Source organism: Myotis daubentonii, chromosome 16 (genome assembly GCF_963259705.1).
Source record: "Myotis daubentonii chromosome 16, mMyoDau2.1, whole genome shotgun sequence".
Taxonomy (NCBI): Eukaryota; Metazoa; Chordata; class Mammalia; order Chiroptera; family Vespertilionidae; genus Myotis; species Myotis daubentonii.
The window spans coordinates 35,922,697-35,940,627 of NC_081855.1; the positions used below are offsets into that span (position 1 = coordinate 35,922,697).

Here is a 17,931-nt window from a genome sequence, read left to right on the forward strand (position 1 = left end):
CAGGGGAGGGCAGTTAGGGGTGACCAGGCTGGTAGGGCAGGGCAGTTGGGGGGACCAGGCCTGCAGAGGAGGGCAGTTAGGGGCAACCAGGCCAGCAGGAGAGGGCAGTTAGGGGTGACCAAGCCGGCAGGGGAGGGCAGTTGGGGAGACCAGGCCTGCAGGGGAGGGCAGTTAGGGGTGATGGGGCCAAAAAGGGAGGGCAGTTGGGAGCGATCGGGCTGTCAGGGTAGGGCAGTTGGGGGCGATAGGGCCAGCAAGGGAAGCAGTTAGGCATCGATCAGGCTAGCAGGGGAGTGGTTAGGGGGTGATTAGGCTGGCAGGCAGAAGTGGTTAGGGGCAATCAGGCAGGCAAGCAGGCAGGCAGGCGAGCGGTTGGGAGCCAGCAGTTCCGGATTGTGAGAGGGATGACCGACTGCCGGTTTAGGCCAGATCCCTGTAACCGGCAGTCGGACATCCCCCAAGGGGTCCCGGATTGAAGAGGGTGCAGGCTGGGCTGAAGGATACCGCCCTCCCCCTGCACGAATTTCATGCACCAGGCCTCTAGTATTTAAATAATAATGATAAATGACAGCAACATTTTGAGCTCCTATAATGTTCTTTCCATGAACAGTGCAGTGCTTACTAGATATTATTTCATTAAATCCTCACAACAATCTTAAGTGGTATATGTTATTATTCCATTTTACAGATTAGAAAAATAAGGTTTAAAGCATTAGGTGGCATGTGGAATGTCACCTAGCCTATAAGGTGTAGAGCTGGGATTTATCCCTTGTCAGATATAACATCTTAAAGATTTTCAAAATTTCCTACACCATGTTCAGACAAATACTTTATAATGATCACTTTGCCTATGAGAACCATTGTTCTAGGAAGTATTAGTTATAAATGAAATAGAGCTAATGTAACAACTATTAAATTAAATAAACAAAATTATATTATCTTTCCTTGGTCTTTTATTTTTCATTAAAATGAATTAACATATATGAATACATCATTTCAATTTCTTGCAAATTTTCAATTACTCTTTACAATCCAAATGGTTTTTAAAAGACTGCCAATGTTTTACCTAGAGAGATTAATTTAGGTGAGAAGAAAAAAACTTTTGAAAGTAAAAATATATAAAGGTTAACTTTGAAATATTTTTTATTATTTAAGAAAGATATTTTTTAAATTAATAAAATAATTACTGTTGGAGGAATACATTTAATCAGGGAAAGCAAAACTAAGGGTTTGAAAAAGTAGGAAGCCAGTGCACCTCTTTTTAATGACACCAAGAATCTATTTCATTGTACATTTAGGAGGCACGAATCAATGCCCAATTTAAAAATGACAGAAAGCGTATGTGAAAAAGCCAGTTTCTCCTGCCAGCAAATAGCCTAAATGTTAAGTAAACCAAAAACTGGAAGGGATTAGTTGAAATGTCAAAAGACAACCTTTTACCTGCTCATCCTTATAAACTCATTCTCATCCCTCAGGCATGCTTTCTAAACAAATAGTTTCAATGTGCAGCAGCAAAAAGCCTATGGCAAGCTCTGCCATCTTGTAACTGTCAAAGAGATTAGTCTTTGATCTATTTGGGAGGTCATGTCCACATTCACATTAGCTAAGTCTAACAATATTATACCTGTTGAGCAATGATTCTTTAATGCCTAATGAGACAGACATTTTAAATTATGGACGTTAACTGTGAATTTTTTTCTCTAAGTTTTGACAGAAAGTAAACACCAGAAATTGAACTCAAGTGTGGTTTGGAAAAATGATCTTTTAGACCAGTTAATATTATTTTTCAAATACATTTTACAAGGCTTTCCCAAAATAGAAAGTTATATTTAATTGTACTCTCTGAAATGAGTTTAAACCAGTTGGTGCCCACCCATCCCTGATAAATTAGTGTATGTGTAATTTTGGAGGAGTGTGTGAACAGCAGAGAGATGGCAAATTCTTTCACCAGAGATTGCATACGGAAAGCCCAAAGTTTGTTTTGTAAGGCCCTTATTGTAGCTTAAAATAATCTGAACTATTAGCCAACCCTCAACTAGCTCACTCATTTAAATAATCTGTTTAACTTCTGTAATGGCTTGAGTTTTCAACCTATTGGTTTAGATATTGCACTAATTCATAAAACATGTTTTCATAACGAACTCAAAGTTCACACAAAATGAAAAACACCCTTAATTTGATAGATTCTAGCCAAATGAAAATATTTCTGCATCAAAAGCTAACCTGATGGGGGGGCAGGAGGGTAAAAGATCAACCGAAGGACTTGCATGCATGCATACGAGCATAACCAATGGACACAAGACACTGGGGGGCATGGGAGGCTAGGGGAGGGTCCAGCGGAGGAAAAAAAAAAGGAGACTTATATAATATTCTTTGTAATACTTTTAGCAATAAAACAATTAAAAAAAAAAAAAAAAGCTAACCTGATAGCCCTAGCTGGTTTGGCTCAGTGGCTAGAGCATGGCCTGCTGACTGAAGGCTCCCAGGTTCAATTCTGGTCAAGGGCACATGCCCAGGTTGTGGGCTCAATCCCTAGTAAGGGGCATGCAGGAGGCAGCCAATCAATGATTCTCTCTCATCGCTGACGTTTCTCTTTCCTTCTCCCTTTCTCTCTGAAATCAATAAAAAAATAATTTAAAAAAAGTTAACCTGATATAAGTAGAAATGAGACCCTGAGTAGCAAAGATAGATAATCAAGAGTGAAGAGGTACTTAGAGAACTTTGTAAAAATACCCAAATAGCATCCAGGCCATCCAGACAGAAGTTATATGGTTTTGAATTCTGATTTTACCATTATATTATAACTAGGGGCCCGGTGCACGAAATTCGTGCACTGGGTGTGTGTGTGGGGGGGGAGTGTCCCTCAGCCCAGCCTGCCCCCTCTCACATACTGGGAGCCCTCAGGCATTGACCCCAGCCCAGGCCTGACGCCTCTGAAAGAGGCGTCAGGCCTGGGCTGGGGGCAGAACCAGTGATGGGGGGAAATGAGGGTCCCCTGCTGGGCGGGAGAGCGGGTTGGGGGTGAGTCGCCCTGCCGGCCCCACGTGATCGGGTCCCGGGCGACCACCGGCACTCACGCCCCCAACCCGCTCTCCCGGGTTGAGGGCGTGAGTGCAGGCAGACTCCGCAGCCGCCTCGCCGCCTCGCGTCCTGGTTTGCCGTCCGGATCGGGTCCCGGGTGACCACTGGCACTCACGCCCCCAAACCCACTCTCGCGGGTTGGCGGCGTGAGTGTGAGCGGACGCTGCAGCCACCCCGCCAGCCCCGCGTGATCGGGTCCCAGGCAACCGCCGCAGCCTCCCCGCCAGCTCGCGTCCGGGTTTGCCGGCCAGATCGGGTCCTGGGTGACCACTGGCACTCACGCCGCCAACAGTGCGGGCGGATGCCGCAGCCACCCCGCCGGCTCGTGTCCAAGTCTGCCGGCTGGATCGGGTCCCGGGCGACCGCTGCAGCCGCCCCGCAGGCCCACGTGATCAGGTCCCGGGCGACCACCGGCACTCACGGAGCGGGTTGAGGGCGTGAGTGCAGGCGGACGCCGCAGCCGCCCCGCCGGCTCGCATCCGGGTCTACCGGCGGGATCAGGTCCCCAACCCACTCTCGCGGGTTGGCAGCGTGAGTGCGGGCGGATGCTGCAGCCACCCCGCCGGCCCCGCGTGATCGGGTCCCAGGCGATCACCGCAGCCGCCCCGCCAGCTCGCGTCCGGGTTTGCCGGCCGGATCGGGTCCCGGGCGACCGCTGGCACTCACGCCCCCTACCCGCTCTCGCGGGTTGGCGGCGTGAGTGCGGGCGGACGCCGCAGCCGCCTCGCCGGCCGGCGTCCAGGTCTACCGGCGGAATCAGGTCTCGGGCGACTGCTGGCACTCACACCCCCAACCCGCTCTCTGATGGCGCTGTACCATCCTGCCTGCAATATGCAAATTAGCCGCCATCTTTTTTGGCGGTTAACTGCCATCTTAGTTGGCAGTTAATTTGCATATCTCACTGATTAGCCAATGAAAAAGGTATCGGTCGTACGCCAATTACCATTTTTCTCTTTTATTAGTATAGGATACACTTGAGATCAAACAGTACGCTCCTGAAGTACTCCAAGACTCAGTTTTATTGCAGACAGTATAAGTAGCATACTACTGATAGTAGTAGATACAAAATAACCAAAAAGATTATACTGTATATGTCAACAAGAAATTTAAGTCACAATTTTGAACATGAGATTATTTTTTCAACTTAGTCAAACCCAACCATGTTGGTCTTAAACTGCTCTGTTCAAGAGTAGCCTTTTATAAATTTTTAAGTAGCTTCTGACGAAATAAATGGTTTAATAAACATGAGCTGGAACTATAAATGCATCTCTTTACTTCACTATTGTCTTATATCCCAATTCACATAAATATGCATTATTATTTCAGAAATAAATGCCTCCCTAAAAGCAATCAATATAGCCAGAATACATACTTTTTCTTGTCTGTAAGTTTTATCACAAAAGTTCAAGCCTCAAAATAAGACTAAGAACAAATAATCAGCTAAACTTAGTAATTAAAAATATTAAGAAAACTTTGCCTCAGAAAAATAAACACATTTGTCTAGCAAACACTCAAGAAGAACAGTTTTATCTTTAGCCAAGATACAGGACCTAAAATATAAACATTTATAGCAAACCACCAAATCTGGAAGACGGAGACTGTGCATTAGAGGCATTTACTGCTCCATATCCTCACAGTGTAAACACTTTTATCAGGGTATCACAATATAAATTCCAATGGTTAGAGTTCTAAACTCAGCATAAGATCTTGTACGTGAAATAATTTAGCTAGATAAAAGGAATATAGCTGGTTTTATTTCATCTGGCAGATTTTCAAGATTTCTGAAACACCACGTTAACCAAATATAGTATGTGTATGTGTATATACATATATATATATATTTTTTTTTAAATGGGGAAAAATGGATTTCTGCCAAGAGTTAAGAAGCCAGGCTCCCTTTTAGATTAAAAAACACACACACACACAAAACATTAGAAATGGTTTTCAATTGTTATGTATTTTTCTTGTTATGTGAGGAATTGACCACAATAATCTACCAAGAAATAAGAATCAAGACATAGTAACAGACATAGTAATGTAACTTATTTCACATATGCTTTAAGGCTGCTTGTATAAGATATTATTTGCAGAGAAATCTGTATTAAACCTTGTGTCATAAATTGTTAGTGTTGAAAAAATAGCCTAAATTTTCCAAATATAAGAAAAAGAACAAAGTATATTGCTCTTCAATAGGGATATTGTGCTCAACATAAAGGAAGGAGCAAAAGTAGATTTACAGTTGTGAGTATGATAAACATGGAGTTAATACAGCTATTGTAATAATGATAATCTGCATGTCTTTTTCCATATGAACAACTATAAACCTACTTTTGCTAATGTAGGCCATCTAGCCAATGTTGGCCACCTACTTTAGGCGTTTTAACACTTGGATCAACTCTCTCTGAAGGTGTTTAACCTACACTATTCAATATATAGATACATTATTTTAGGTGACTTATAAAACAATTTCTTCAGCTTATGGAGTGGCTACTTTTATATCAAATATCAATGAAAATATGTACACTGGCAGGACATACAGAGAACAATGTTCAGTTTTGAAAAATACCTTTTACTAAATGACTTCCACAACTGATCTTACTTTGTCTGAGAAATTATAACATTAACATTCTTAATATCCTTCACAATATTTCTGATCACTTTGCAACCCTATGAGCTGTATTAGAAGCAAACTATATAAACTACTACTGACCCACGTGTGGCCAGCACACCATGAGACAGCCTCGAGACCTGGAGTGCTGCCCGATGCCCCGCCCCGATTCCCCGATGCCCCGATGCACACGGGGCAGCAGAAACCCTGGTGGAAGCCACACGGAGCAGCCGCCAGCCCCACCCCTGCTACCCTACCCCCACTGTGCATGCTGCCATCTTGTGACGGCGTTACAGCATTAGGGTCAATTTGCACATTACCTCTTTATTATATAGGATGTTAGTGGTGTAATTTACAGAATGAGTGCATAATTAAGCCTTGATAGTCTAAATATTATTTCATTCCCGTATCTTATAATCTAGAGCTTCCTCTGTTAAAGTCATGAGATTTTAACATATGAGAGTCAAATAACAATGAATAAACAACAGCCAACATAATGAAATATTATCTTACATAACAAAGCAAGGTGCAACTGTAAAAGGAAAACTAAGCTCTCAAAGTAATGAATCAATATTAAGAGGTTTTGTTAAGAGGAATGAGTAGTGCTGCATTCAGCAAGTGACAGAGACTTGTACCTACTCCCATATAACCCTTGAGGATGGCAAGATTTCTCATGGAGGAAGCTTATGGATGCTAAAAGGAGCAATACTAAAGGAGCAATAAAAGTTTGGAGGCAATGGCAAGCAAAGAAAGTAGAAGATAATCCCAGCAAGAGGAAGCTCAGACTCAGATTTACATGACTAAATACTGTGACATTTAACACATTGTTTGTGGGTAGTTTTTATCGCGCGCTAACAGGTGGCGCAGGCCATTTTTGCTAATTTTTTGCGCAAATGGCAACGTTCAGTAAAATTATGACAACTTTAGTTTAAGTATTTATATGTTACCCGCATTCTACCGCTAGTCTATAAAAAACATATTAATACGTGTCCCGCGCTCTACTACCAGTCAACGTAAAACGTATAAGTAAAACGTATAAATACGTTTCCCGCATACAATGTGTTAAAAACAAACATGAGCAAGAAACAGTGTACAAGTAAAAAAATATAGATTAAAATATGCTTAAAACTTTAATGCTGGGGCTGACCAGCAGCCCCTGAGCGACGGAAGAGTGGATTACTCAGACACATTTGCTGTGAAAGAGAGGCTAAGGGACTACCTGGCTATAGCAACCAGACAGCCTTGATTGCCTGCCTCATTAGCCTTTTATTGTAGCAGCAGTTTGAAATAAAATTTATCTTTTAGATACCATCAGCAGGGTAATATTGGGAGGACACATGTGTTTGTAATGTCCTTTAAGCAAGGGCACCCAAAGATTAGGCATAAGTACTCCAGTAAACACACGGAGGTCTGCACATGCACAGACTTGTTTGGAAAGGTCAAGGAATAATTAGAGGCACCGCCTCCAACATGCCCCTAAGTCTCCCCTAAGTGGGAATTCCAATAAATGGCAGGTGGCCTTCCACACACTTCCCTTTTCTCAGAATATCCTCCTTACGAACTTTCCAATCAAGTCTCCTGTGCTCCCCAACACTTTAAAACTGTTTATCACCTCCGTAGCCTAGCACAGTGGTTCTCAACCTTCCTAATGCTGCGACCCTTTAATACAGTTCCTCATGTTGTGGTGACCCCCAATTTCATTGTTACAAGTTGAACATAATTAAGGCATGGTGATTAATCATAAAAACAGTATGTAATTATATATGTGTTTCCGATGGTCTTAGGCGACCCCTGTGAAAGGGTCGTTCGACCCCCAAAGGGGTCGCGACCCACAGGTTGAGAACCGCTGGCCTAGCAGCTGCGTTATTTTCTTAATCCTTTTAAAAATATTTTATTCTATATTTTGCACAACAGATGAATTATAATACTTCACCATTCAAAGTTATCTTTCAAAGATAAATATGTTTGATTTTTTTTTAATTATTACTTTCTGATAGCACCTTCAACAGTCCCAGATCTGTCTCTTGCTTCAACACGTTTGGAGGGAACGGACCCAGGGACACCCCTTCTTCCAGCCTCTGACCACTTTCCAGCATTTTATCCAGTCACCACCTTCAGAACCACCTCTGAGACCAGCCAACACCGTTTTTGTTTTGTTTTGTTTTTTTCCCTATTTTAATTCCTTATTTCCTAACAACCATGAGCTCCCAAATTCAACAGAATTATTCCACTAAGGTGGAGGCTGCGGTCAACCACCTGGTCCACCTGCATCTGCGGGCCTCCCACACCTACCTCTCTCTGGGCTTCTATTTCCACCTAGATGATGTGTGGGCCATTTCGTACTTGATTTGGCGGAGAAGAAGCATGAGGGTGCTAAGTGTCTCTTAAAGTTGCAAAACCAGTGCAGTGGCCGCATTCTCTTCCAGGACATGGTGAAGCCTTCCCAAGATGAGTGCGCAAAACTCAGGATGTCAGGAAACGACCATGGCCTTGGAGAGGAACCTAAACCAGGCTCTTTTGAAGCTGCCTGCCCTGGATTCTACTGAGAAGACCCTCAGCTCTGTGACTTCCTGGACAACCACTTCCTGGGTGAGGAAGTGAAACTCATCAAGAAGATGGGTGACACCTGACTCAACTCTGCAGCCTGGCTGGCCCCCAGGTGAGGCTGGGCAAGTATCTCTTCGAAAGGCTCACGCTCAAGACCTTTGAAGGGCCCCTCTGCATTCCCCTGGTGTCTGGCTTTTGCCAGAGCCTCTCCCCAAAACTACTAGCCATTCTTTTAACCACTCTGAAGCACTTTCCATGCACTGGACCAAATGAAAACAATGAAGCTTCTTGCAGCAAAATAAAATAAAGTAAGTATTACTTTCTAACTTAACAATGTTTGATTCAGTTTCTCAAATGTGAAATGGGAATAAAGGAATATTGGATCATAACACTTTAAAATACTTCATCTTAGGAAGTAATTAAAAATTCTGGTTTCAGGAAGGGAAAAAAAGGCATTTCTTTTTTCCTTGCCTCTTAAACCCCCCAAATTAAAAGACAAATGGGGAAGTGACATAGATTCTATCTTCAATTAAACTAAGAGACATCTGTAACCTCAAACTCCAGTATATGAACATAAAAAGCTGATGGACAAAGCAGAGGTGAAAGTTCAAACTGGAGTGCCCATAGAGTTATTGATGGGAAATAGCCCGTTAGGCCAGCAGGAGTCAAAAAGGATTCAGGAAATAGGTGCACAGGGAAACAGTTGGAGGATGTGTACTACAAAGATGAAACAGTAAACAAGAAACAGAAGAACTGAGACCCAAGAAACTTGGATCCAACACAGAAGATAAGCAAATCAACTCCTAGGATGACAGCAAAGGGAAATATCAGGATGTTGGCAGTTAAGTAGACCTAAACAGCAACTGATTAAAGCAATTGATTACTTAGTCCTGATAGAAATAGGAGATCAGGAGGCTGCAGAAGGGATGTCTTCAGGAGGAAAGAAAAAAAAAAAAAGAACTGACATTATCTAAGAGATCTGATAGAAAAATTATGTTAAGAGGCATTGCACGGATTTATTAAAGGGTTGATAGATGATTTAGTTAAAGATCTTTCAAAAAGACCAAATGGGGGAGAAGGGTATTATTATTGCCAAGAAAAATTTTAAATTTCAAGAAAGGAAGGAAATCATTTGACTACAATGAACAATATTTTCAGAGTCATGATAATGTATATTGGTTATGAATTTTAAAACATTTGATATAATTATATGGGAGGATAAAGGAAGAGAAAGGTAAAGTAAGCTAAATTCTTATCTCATATAGGAAATAACTAATTAATACCTAAAACTGATTAAATAAAGATAAAATGTAGAGATAAAAATACCAGATATAACAGCTAAAAGAAGCAGGGGCTGGGAGTAGGGTAGAAGCCAAGGACTGTTGCTCTAAGACTATTACTGTATTTAGTTATAAATTAGACTCTCAGTAAAAGCTTTATTGGACTTTTTTCAACTTGATAAAAATAATTTTTAAATAATAGTAGGTTACTTTTAATTCATGACATACACAATGGCATTCAACCAGAAGATATTGGCGTTGCAATGTCTAGAGACATTTTCGTTGTCACAATTGGTGGGAGAAGAAGGGTTTGCTACTGGCATTGAAACATCCTACAATATACAGGACATCACTCACAGCAAACAATTATCCTGCCCCAACTGTCATTTGTGCCAATCTTGAAAAACCCTGCTATAAAGTAATTTTAAGCAACACATCTGGAAATTTTGATGCTATAGGAAAATAAGTTGGGTAGCTTATTATATTCCCTGGCACACTGGGGCTATTTGACCCAGAGTTAGACAGTATAAACTGAACTCATTCCCAAGGCATCAAACCTTTAATCTTCATGAAAACAAGAAAGACATGTTATAAACACCAAGCAGTGCTCTGGGCCAGCGGAAGTAGTTAAGCGTCAGTCAACCTTACAATCGAAGTGTGATAATTTCACTTTTAAAGCCTTCCACCTATTATAAGAGCAAAAGTAAAATACAAGTAAGGCCAACAAAGTTCTTGTTCTTTCCAAAAAATAAGATGAGCACAAGAAAATAACTGCAGAATTTTTCAAAAACCAAAGTTTTTGTTGGCTTTATTAGTTATCCACAGGTTTAACTTGTAGCTATCTATATTCAGACATGGCTTTTTCCCTAAGCAAATACAATGACATGAGTGTTGAGAGAAACTACAGTTTATAGTTAATACAATTTTGTATTAGTTTCAGGTGTACAACATAGTGGTTAGACAATCATATCCTTTACAAAGCGATCTCCCAATATCTCAAGCACCCACCTGGCATACAGTTATAACAATGTTATTGACTACATTCCCTATGCTGTACTTTACATTTCTATGACTCTTTGGTAAATACCAATTTGTACTTCTTAATCCCTTTACCTTCTTCACCCAGTCCCCCCAAACTCCCTCCCTTCTGATAACCATCAGTCTGTTCTCTGTATCTATGAGTCTTTTTTTGTTTTGTTTGTTCATTTATTTTGTTCTTTATATTTTACACATAAGTTAAATCATATGGCATGTGTCTAAAATTTTGTGACTTTAAATGTTTCCTCCCATGAACCTAAAACATTTAAGATATATGGAAAAAAATGTTTAATTTAAAAACACCTCAGCAATTCATTAATTTTGTGTTTTTATGTTTGTTTTTCAAGAGGGATAGGAATAATGGATTTGGCTATTCTCATTCTTCACTGTTCAAGGAAAATTACAAATTATCTACTTACATGGCATACTTAGATTCAAATTAGATTTTAATTTTGGAATTTCAAAATATACTTAACCCTGCTTTAATAATACTATTGGCTACACCAATTTAAAAAATAAAGCTGGGAAAAGAAAGTTTTCTGAGAGGGGAAAAAAAGGATTTCATAATTGAAGATAAACTCATTCTGGACCTTCAGCGGTGACAGGTTTTTCTTCCATATCTGTGATTTGGCTTAAGTGTTTTCAACACTTTCAACAGCATGTTGCTGGACTCCTAAGTATTTACACCCCTTTAAGTTTATCCACGAACCTGTTACAGGTTCCGGTCCTTTACTAAATTATAGACATCACCAGTACAGAGACAGCATCTTCTTCAGTTTTGCACTTACTATGTTAAGTACAAATTAGGCGCTTAGTACAAGTCTGTTAAATGAATAAATAAACGGCCAAAACCGGTTTGGCTCAGTGGCTAGAGCGTCGGCCTGCGGACTGAAGGGTCCCAGGTTCGATTCCGGTCAAGGGCATGTACCTGGGTTGCGGGCACATCCCCAGTGGGAGATGTGCAAGAGGCAGCTGATCGATGTTTCTCTCTCATCGATGTTTCTGGCTCTCTATCCCTCTCCCTTCCTCTCTGTGAAAAATCAATAAAATATAATAAAAAAATATATATTTTTTTAAAATAAATAAATAAACGAATGCTAAAACACTCAAGATTAACACAATTATGAAAGTGGCTCAAAAGAAATATATAAATTTACTATTTCCCCCGGGTAACCACATATTATTTAGGCTAGGTCCAAGTGGGTTTCTCTATCAGATGCTACACTATAAGAACACCTGACCTCACGCTGACCTCAGGCTCTATTCCTGGATAGTTTTCCACAACTTACGATAAAATCTCAAATCCTTAAAATGGTATACAGAGCCCTAACTGATCTGACTCCTTAATATCTCTCTCAGCCTCTACTCACATGCCATTCTCCCCAAACTCACGCTCTACCTCAGCTTCTTTTTTTTGTTTTTGTTCTTTGGTTAATCCTCACCCAAGGATATATTTTGTTGTTGTTGTTAATCCTCAACCGAGGATATTTTCCATTGATTTTTAGGGAGAGGAGAAGAGAGGGAAAGACAGAGAGGGCCCGGGCCAGAGAAGAGCCTGCAACCAAGGTATGTGCCCTTTATTGGAATCGAACCCAGGACCCTTTGGTCTGCAGGTGAGGCTCTATCCACTGAGCCAAACCAGCTAGGGCCCTCAGCTTCTTTTAACTCCTGGAAACCGCTATCTTCTTTCAAACCTTAGGGCCTTAGCACATGCTGTTCTCTCTGCAGTGAATACTCTTATCCATTCTTTGCACCTACATAACTTTTTTCCTCCGGAAGTCTTTCTTTACCCCTCAAAATTAGGTCAGGAACCTGTTATACATTCTCACAATTCCTGACTTTTTCTTACAGTCCTCATGACAACTATAAATAACTGTTTCTTCATTGCTTTAATATTAATATTCTTCACTAGACTGTAAGCTCCATGAGACAAGGGGCTATAATCTGTGTAGTGTATCACTATGTCACCAGAGTCTAGCTATTAGTACTCTAGCCAGATATTAAAAAAACAGTTGTTGGCTGGGTGGCTCAGTTGGTTAGAGTGCCGTCATGTACACCAAAAGGTTGCAGGTATGATCCCTGGTCCAGGGGCAACTGATTGATGTTTCTCTCTCTCTCTCCCTCCCTCTCTTTCTAGCAATAATAAAAAAAAAATCAAAGAAAACAGTTGTTTTGTTATTCTGAAAAGTCTTAATAAAGTCTTAATAATCTGAATAGTTTTGTAATCTGGCCTTTCATTCCACTTTATCAAATGTTTGTACGTTTGAAACTCAATGTAGACAAGATTTAAGATTCATATCTCATCTCTCTGGTTCCTCCATCTATTTTAGGCAAATCAGTCAAAGTAAATGAATATTTGCATGAAAGTAAAAGGTGTTGTTCAACCTCTCTTTCTCTAAGCAACCAAACACCCATATCTTATCCCACCAAAACATCCTGTTACACATTCGAGTCCTTTACTAAATTATAGACATCACTAGTACAGAGGTAGCATCTTGTTCATTTTGCACCTACTATGTTAAGTACAAATTAGGTGCTTAGTACAAGTTTGTTAAATAAATAAATGGTTATTATATGCCAATACTAAGATAACTAACCAGTCACTATCTAAACTGTAAATAGTTTCTAAGTGAAGTTATTTTGGTAACTCAACATACAACATATGTTACTAAAGAAAAATAATACACAAATATAAAATTTATTTATCTTATTTACCTTAATTTTAATAATTGTAACTTCTGATATTGACATCAAATTTTATTAAGCTAATTATAAATATCTAACATGCCACTTGAACATCTTTAAAGTATAAAAATTTTTTGCCTCATGCCATGGTTTTATAAATTTTTTCTCAGAGGAGTAAAGGCACAATACTCATGAAAGGAGAATATTTCTATGTACTCTTAAACTAAACTGTGCTAAGGAATACAAATAAAATGCAAGTTTAAAAATCTAAGTAGAGCCTGGCCAGTGTGCGTCAACCCATGAACCCGGAGGTCACAGTTTGATTCCCGGTCAAGCCATAATGCCCGGGTTGTGTGCTTGATTCCTAGTAAGCAGTGTGCAGGAGGCTGTGGATCAATGATACTCTCTCATCATTGATGTTTCTACTGGTATTTCTCTCTCTTGTTCTCTTCATCTCTGAAAGCAATAAAAACATATTTTTTAAAAGAATATTGACTTGTTTTTTAAAAAAATCTAAGTATTGTACTTTATAATGTCTCAGAAATTAGACTATGCCATCAACTTGAGATGTGGATGCCTGCATTATAAAGCTGAAGGCTTTTGCAGTTTTTAGATCATACTATTTGGCCAAAGGATTTGCTTTAGATATCCATTATACTGTGACTTAACTGCGTTAAAAGAAAACATCTTTTCTTTCAGTTATACTTTTCCACCAACATCTGATCATGCAAAAGCCTTGGTTCACTTTTCTGCTCCTCAAATACTTTGGTTTAGTGCACAGAAAGGTTTCTTCTTAACTATTACACAGTTAAGTATGTCCATATAGAATGATCAGAAGCATCTGGAAAGGTGGAAGTGAAAAAATCCTCACTGGGAAAGTTACTTACTGCTTGCCCTTCAGAGTGGCCTATTATCAACATTTCATAGTGGGTTTCTTTATTTTCAGGTCCCTGAGGTATATGCAATAAATTATGACAAACTAAACAAGTCACACTTGGCTCCAAAATGAAATTTTCCTACCACTACTTTCTAGTCCCCAAGGTGGGAAAAGGAAATCCTGGTCACAGCCAAAGAAGTCATATTTTTGGCTCTAACATACATTTTCCTGCTTCTCTAAAAGCCAAACTCTGCAATTGAGACTACAAAAGTCTTAAGTTAGTATTTTAAACTGCATTTTAATTTTTACTTCCATAATCTGTGCCTCAATTTAAGGAAAATATTTAGTATCATAAAATTAATGTCACTGCCTTTTTTTCCCCCCACTCAAATGACTTTTCTAACTCAGACACTGATCTGAACTTTTTAAAATAACAATTCAGCGCTCACTTCAGCAGCACATACACTAAAATTAGAACAATACAGAGAAGATTAGTATGGCTCCTGCCCAAGGATGACATGTAAAATAAAAATTCAAATCAAACAATATAGAAAATAATGCAGAAATAGATTTTTTCGTTTCCACAGATAGAATATTTAAGGTTTGCATTTATAAGTAACTTTTACTTATTCTTGCATGATAGACTGAGTATTAATGCAAAAGAAAATAATAAAGTCCTAATTTGTGGTCCAGTAATTTGAAGCACGGTGTTAGTTTTGGAAAAGCCATTTCAGGAAATCATTTGCCCTGGTCAGTTTGGCTCAGTTGGTTGGGCACTGTACCATGTAATGAAAGGTTGCCAGTTTGATTCCTGGTTACAGCACACGCCCAGGTTGTGGGCTCGACACCCAGTAGGGTGGTACTAAGCATGCAGGAGGCAGCCAATCAATGTTTTTCTCTCTCCCTCCCTCTCCCTTCCTCTTTCTCTAAAAACCATTAAAATCTTTAGGAATAAATAAATAAATTTAAGAGCTAAGCCTATATGAAACTCTTTGAAGAAAACATTAGGGGCATGGCCTTGTATTTGGCAATGGTTTTCTAAGTATGTCACCAAAAGCACAAACAACAACAAAAATAGATAAAGTGAATTCATTAAAACTGCCACGATATTTTGAATTTAATTAAAAAAGGTCCACTGCCTGCGTCTATAGATGCTTATGGCAGTTAACTGGTTAAAATTTCAGAATATCTTTTATATCCATAACAGTACAAATAAATATTTTTAACTTGTTTGGTCATTTATGAATTTTAAGAAGCCATGTATAATGATGCTCTGATTTATTTCAGATATTAATATTTCAAATATTCAGATATTTCAGGAATTAACTGCTGGTATTTCCAAATGATAATAGACCTTCTTAATTAGAAAACTTGCATACCTATACTGTTAAAATTTATAAACATCAGTCTTTTGGATGGATGCCTTATAAATATCCTTTAATTGTAAAAAAAAAAAAAAAAAAAATACCAGGATTCCTTTTTGAAGTCTTAATTCTAAATCTATTGCCCCCCATGCTGCTGACTTTGGGCTTGGGCATATGACATGCTATGGGCAAAAGGTTAGAAAATGTGGAAGTACTTACACAGTCAAGCCTGCCCTCTTGTACCCCTGCCATTGCAATGATAGCATGTTTTGGCTAGTCTGTCGGTCCATGAAAAATGAGATAGATATGTAAAACAGTCCTTACTCAGTCGAGCCCAACCTACATTGGTCAAACCACAGTAGGGTGACTGAACCCAAGTGAAATTGCCCAACATGCCCAGCCTAGATCATCTACTGCCCAGCCACCCCGCCCCCCACCATACATGTGTGTATCATAATAAATGATTGTTGTTTTAGGTCAGAGTTTTAGAATTGTTTGTTACACAAGAACTGATCCAGACATATTACAAAAAGAAATACACTTCCCTTATATCTAGTATTGCCAATAAAGAATTTCCCTTATTCCTACAACTTGGATTACTCTTAGGTCTATCCCATTTGGCCCTTCTAGGAACCACTCGGGATACTAGGCAAACTAGGTCAACTTCTTTAGAACAAACCTCCTCCTCCCTACCCAGACCTCACTGTCTTCTGTTATTCTGCTATTTTGTACAACTAGAGCCACTAGGATTCAGTTAAGTAGAACTACAAGGAGGATATTACTGAAGAATGTCAGAGCAGACTACAGGGTGTCTCTCTCTCTCTCTCTCTCTTTTTTTTTTTTTTTTGTATGACAGACTGAAATGCTGCCTGGGAAGAACTTATTGTAAGAAAAATAGAGCATTAAAAACCCAAATTGGCATAAAACAATGCCCAGAATCATAGCTGTTAGAAGTGAGGGTAGAGAAAATAGAAGTTAATATAATTTTTTTCTTCACAAGTAACATTTTATTTAATTTTAAGAATGTTGAAAGAATAACATATAAACACCTGTATTCTCACTATATTTTCTTGAAGCTTGCTTTTTACTAAAACAAACAAGTATTACAGAAAATGCTGAAGTCCTTTTGATCACTACCCTCTATACCATTTATTTCTCTTCTCAGACATACATTGAGTTGGATGTGAATCCTTTTGTATCTGTTACGTGGTATTTAGTACAAACTATTATTAGCCATAAAGGTTTTTTTTTCCCCAGCTCTGAAAAACTCATATATAAGTCCAAAAAGAGAGAAAAATTTCAAGCAACAATTTAAAAAGCTAGTGTGGTTTTTTGTTTTTTTTTTGGGGGGGGGGGGTACTTATTTAAGACATTGGAAGAACATGTGGTTCAGAAAGAAGGGGAAAAATACTCTTTCCACTTTAACAAAGCAGTATTAGTGCAATAATATAGGTAAAATGATAAGACATAAAAAAGAGACAATACCACTGCCAACAGCAGTACCATCAGCAGCAACTCAGCTTTAGCACTAATGCTGTTGATGGTGAACACAACAATTTCCCACTGTTTCATCAGTAGCAATAGCCAGAGCATCATTGGCCATTTCAGAACAGGAGCCCTAGGCATGGTCATCAGCATTCTCAATGGTAGCACTGGTAGCTGGAGAAAGGTACTGGAAGGCACCAGTTACTGTAGGCGGGAAGGATCAGATATCCTTTATGGACTTTCAGAAATTTTGAGGAGCTCCGGAGGTTAGGGAAGAGTAGAAACTAACCAGAGAAATATCATTTATTAGTGTTAATATTATATAATTCAGAGTGTCTAGTAAAATATTAACAGTAAAGAAGATAACTGCCTGGAGAAAGAATTTCTGCTTTGGTATGAGACCCTAACCAGTTGTGCTCTGGGAGGAAAGATATGAATTATACTCAATGCAATCAGCTCAGTGGTCAGAAAACCTCAATTCTTGGTGTCAGATTGCTAGCATCTTCAAATGCCTGTAGAAAATAAATAAAAATTCTTCTCGATGGAAGATAACATCATCTTTGGCTTCAAATTATTGCTATGAGTAATTTTTCAAATATAATGTTTAGCAAACAATCAGTGGTAATGAAGCAAAACTCCTGTTTTTGGCCAAGACCAGAATAACTGGTTTAGGAATATCCCTCCCACTGTAAGTGACTGTAAAACTGGACACAACAGATAAAGCAACTGCTTTCAAGGGGTAGACACCAGGCAACACATGACTAATCTCAGAGATAAGGGAAATCCATTTCAGGGGTGGGCAAACTTTTTGACTCGAGGGCCACAATGGGTTCTTAAACTGGACCGGAGGGCCGGAACAAAAGCATGGATGGAGTGTTTGTGTGAACTAATACATGTTAACACTGCTGCTGGTGAAGGAGCGGAGGGGAGAGCAAGAGAACCCTCCGCTCTTTCGGCTCTGCGGGC

The 17,931-nt window shown here is 39.5% G+C and overlaps 1 protein-coding gene and 1 non-coding gene across 4 annotated transcripts in view; one reads left to right on the plus strand and one right to left on the minus strand.

Moving 5' to 3' along the window:
- Nucleotides 1-17,931, minus strand: part of BRIP1 (BRCA1 interacting helicase 1) — a 133,294-nt gene that overhangs the window by 27,163 nt on the left and 88,200 nt on the right. The gene's annotated exons all lie outside the window — the stretch shown is intronic.
- On the plus strand, nt 14,558-14,664 carry LOC132219410 (U6 spliceosomal RNA). The gene has a single exon (XR_009449426.1). It is a non-coding gene; the product is annotated as a U6 spliceosomal RNA (small nuclear RNA).